We start from the raw sequence: 5024 nt of genomic DNA, 5'->3' as shown, positions 1-5024 counted from the left end.
TTTTTAAGTTTTCTCTTGATCCTCTCCCTATATATATATATATGGTAAGGATCATAAGAGAACCATTGGCAAATTAAGAACTTTGAGAATAATTTTGGACCACTAAAAAAAACCTCTAAAATATATTTAAAAAATTATTAAAAAAACGAAAATTTTTAAAAAGTAAAAAAACCAAAATTCTTATATTTCATTCCGGTTTCATTAAAAAAACCGATTTTTTTTTAAATTCGTATTATACCTATACACATATGTATACTTTCATTTAATCTCTAGTTACGTAATATACACATATGTACATCATCATTTACCTTAAAGTATTAATATGTGTATAAGAAAAACATGGGTGTACATATTATACATATATGTATAATTAAAAAAAACCGATTTTTTTTCTTTTTAATTCGTATTATATCTATACATATATGTATACTTTCATTTAATCCCAAGTTACGTAATGTACACATATGTACATTATCATTTACCTTAAATTATACATATATGTATAGAAAAAAAACATGTGTGTACATATTATACATATATTTATAATTTAGCTAAAGCGATAATTTCTTTTTAGAAACCGGGATGATAAATAAAAACTTTGGTTTTTTTACTTTTTTTTATTTTTGTGTTTTTTTCTTGTTTATGATTTTTTTTTTATTTTTGGGTTTTTTTGTGGTCCAAAATAATTCTCATTGTTCTCAATTCTCAAAAAGTTCTCACATGATCCTGATCCTATATATATATATATATATGGAGAGGATTAAGAGAGAACTCTTTCTTAAAAAGAGAACTAGAGAACTAATAAAGAAATATTTTTAATTTAATTAAAAAAAATATTTTTAAATTTTCGTTTTTGCCATTATTCTTATATTTTGTTACCATTCACTCGAAAAATATAAAAAAATAATCAAAAAAACTCGTTGTAGTGCACATATGCAATACATCGACTTTTTTTTATTGCATATGTGCACTAGTGTGTATTTTGATATGTGCAATAATGTTGAATAGCATATATGTAATTTTTTGTATTGTATTAGTGCAATAGTTTTATATTATATTACAAAAATACCAAAAAATCAACATAGTGCATATGTGTATTAGTGTTGTATTACGTATATGCGATAGTTTGTTTTGAGTACAATTATTTGTGTTTGTATTTGCATATATTTAATAGTGTGTATTATATAATGCAATTGTGTTGTATAATGCAACTGTGTTGTATTATATGCAATAAAACATTATTGTATATATGCAATACACATTAGTGCACATATGCATTACATCGACGGTTTTTTTAGGAACAATATCATCTTATTAGAAGAAGGAAAGGGAAAAAAATCACAAAATATTTTTTTAACAAAAAGTTAAAAATAGTTTTATTAGTTCTCTAGTTCTCTATTTAAGAGGAATTCTTTCTAGATTCCACCCCTATATATATATGTATATATATACTAGAAATTAATGAAAATTACAATATTTAAACGTTAAACAAAATACAATCAATAACACAATTATCATGTATTGTTAATACAATTACAACTTTCATTAAAATTACAGGAATTAGAAAGAAAAACATTACGCAATGAGTTTACAAATAAGAAAAAATTTCCTTGTACACTACATCTGTGGTTGTATTGGTCAGATTACCTTGTTTATCAAGAATCAGAATCTTGAGCACAAACTTGCTTGTAACTTTTGACAAGGCGACGTATAGCTGTCCATGTGAGAACATGGGTTCTTTCAAGTACAAACCAACTCTAAATAATGATTGACCTATTTAACCATTTTGAAATTCAAATGATAATTGCTGATTTATTTAAAAAATATAATATTTTTGAAGTTTTGAAATATATTAAATCTAAATATTTAATTAGAATCGTAAAATGTATTGATTATACCCATATTATCGGTATTCCAAAATTAAGTCACTCTAATATTTAGTTACTATAACATAGTTATAATAGTTAAGGATTTAAAATTCGGTTGTCATTTTGAAAATTCGTTCATTATATTTGAATATGAATTTATAGCTATATAAATTAAAGGATGTAATTTGTATATTATAAAATAGGTAATTTTGAAAGTAAAATAAATATGATAATTGTAGATAATTTGGGAATTTGAAATTCAAAATTTGAAATAAAATATATTTATTTTGAGTAAAATTACTTATAAAATTACGGTTTATTAAGGTAAGAATTATAGAAACTTTTGAATATTAATTATTAAGATTACCGTAAAATAGGTTAAAATTTATGGAATGAGGAAAACAAAATCAAAAGATTTTGCTTATTTTAAAAATGACTTCAGTTTCCAATTTAAAATCAAAATGAGTTGGGAATAAATAATTTGAAACTTTTGATAATCTCTTAATAGTAGGAGTATGTAACTACCTATTTAACCATTTTGAAATTCAAATGGTAATTGTTGATTTATTTAAACAAAGATAATATTTTTGATTTTGTTATATGATTTTGTTGAACTGGGTGTTTTTTATATGATATTTGTTGGTGTTTTCGGATAAAAAAAAGGTTTGTAAAAACGTTTGTTACTACTAAGCAATAATATTGTAGTTCTTGAAGTGCGTGCCGACATTGTAGTTCTCGAAGTGCGTGTCGACGTTCTAAAACAGAGATTAAATAATTTAGTTAAATGTTTTTATTTGTTGACAAAAAAAAGTGCAAAAACTAACCGCAGGGCCTACAGAAACACTTAGCATAGAGATCTTGTTAACGCCCGCTCTCAACTTAACATTTTGACTAAACGTTAATTTCGGGTTTTTTAGTGATCCCCAGATTGTTCCTATAATATGACCAAACAAGATGTGACAATTTCAACGCAAACCCGTCTTGACCCATCACCTGAATCGACGGGCCAGCTTGTTTAGTCCATCTGGTTTAAGGTTAATTCTTATCAAAAGTGAGATTTACCTGCGAGTTGGTTGCTGATAAAGACATGCAGAGCGTGCCTTGCTGACATAATTGTCAGCACGGGAAGCTGTCCGTTTGTCAAAAACTGTTCGTTTGGCGATATATCTATTTAGTAAAATCCAATAAATACAAAACAGTTAAACATTTATAATAATAATAATAATAATAATAACAACAAATCATTAATACTCACTCTGTAAGGTACCACAAGTAATCAGAAGTATCTCTAGTTACATTTAACTGCTCGTACCACCCTGACATTGCAAACGATTGCCAATCAAAAGTTGCAATGGTTGTCATCTTTTTTTGTGTGCTTGGAGCTTTAACCTACAAATTAAACAACCCAATATCATGACAGTTTTAGTGTTTCGAAAGTTGATATTATGCAATTTAAAAGGGTAGAAGGGTAATTTTCTTATCTTTGCAGTGTTGAAAACTCTCATCTTTGCAGTCATGAAGAATGCTAATAGACCAAGGAGGAAGGTCATGAAGAATGCTAATAGCACCTTCCTGCATATTACCATAATATGCTAAACAAGCTCATGATAAATATAAAAATTAAAAAAAGATAATAACATTATGCCGTTCTCACCTGGCTAGCAACTACATACAAAATGGCAATTATGCAAGGTAGGCAACAGCAAAGAGCAATTCCATTTAAACATGCCAAAACAACAAAGAATATTGCAAAGAACACATCAAATTCCAATTAACCAGTTCTATTCAATATATACCAACAACTTTATCAAGTATTTTGCATTCCATAATTTCAATTACATAGCTAAGGAGTATACCTTTAACAGAGAGTGAACTACGGAAGGGATGAATAGGTGGTACGGCGATGGCGCGCACAAAATAGGTGGCTACGGAAGAGAGGCGGCGACAGCGGTGGCGATGAAGGAGGCGACGATGGTGACGATGAAGGAGGATACTGCGGCGGCGATGCCGTAGGTGCTAGCGGAACGGAGGAACGACGATTGCGATGGCGATGGCGTAGCTGGCTGGTGGCGATGAAGGAAGCGACGGCGGTGGCGATGAAGAAGGAACGACGATTATGATGGAGATGGCGTAGATGCTAGCGGGAGAGACAAACTGGAATTAGGGTTGATGAAAACAAAAAAAGAATGAAAAAACTGGATCTGGTTATTTTCTATTGGAGCGGGTTGTATTGGAGTGGGTTGAATCGAATGAGATACCATTTTATGAAAATGGGTTAAAATTGGTGAGAGTGGCTAAAAAGATGACAAGTGGCATCACCTAGTACTTATTTATTAGAATATATATATATATGTTAAGTCAAAAAATCTATCACAATTACAACTTAAGTGGAGTTGATAAGCTCATGGGTCATGATATAGGATATGTTTGGCAAAACTAGCTGGTGGCTGGAAGCTGGTGGCTTTTTAGATATATTTAGATGTTTGGCAGAGTAACTGGAGCTTTTAATAAAACTAGTTGAGCGCCCGCGCGGTGCAGTCGCAACCTGACATCAACCGCATAATCAGTGTCGGTATATGATTCACTTATTAACAGTGCACGCATAACCCGAATGCAAACGCTTAATTCGTTCAAAGGCAGTAAACGTGTAACTGTTGGCGAAAATCAAGAAACAAAACTGAAATATACAGTAATTTCAAATAGATAATTTTTTAAACCAACCTCTTTTGATCTGAAACCCTTTTCGACCCGGCACCGTTTTAATCTAAAACATGTTATGACCTGGCCCCTTTCGACTCAAAACCGTACCGACACGAACCGAACTAAATTAACTCTTTGTGTCGACTCGATTCGACCCTAATTTGGTCTTACACATGACCCGAGCTTATCTGACTCGAATTGTTGTCAATCATAACCGGTAATTACGTAGTATACTAATTTTTTAAAGTTAAAAAAGTATAGCAATATGATATTCAAATTAAAAAGAATAAAATGCTCTTTTTTATGATGTAATTTGTTCAAAAAAATATTTGCGTGTGAAAAAGTTATAGTCTTTTAAAGAGTCATGGGGTAGTTAGTTTTGAATAAGGGTAAAATATGTAACTATTATAAAAATTAACAAAAGTTGATAAAAGTTCAAGTACCAAACTTGTAAAT

Source organism: Bidens hawaiensis, unplaced genomic scaffold (assembly GCF_021521415.1).
Source record: "Bidens hawaiensis isolate Kalapana, Puna unplaced genomic scaffold, B.hawaiensis_p1.1 tig00035042_1, whole genome shotgun sequence".
NCBI lineage: Eukaryota > Viridiplantae > Streptophyta > Magnoliopsida > Asterales > Asteraceae > Bidens > Bidens hawaiensis.
The sequence above is the reverse complement of the archived record's forward strand: the minus strand, read 5'-3'. Positions refer to the sequence as shown.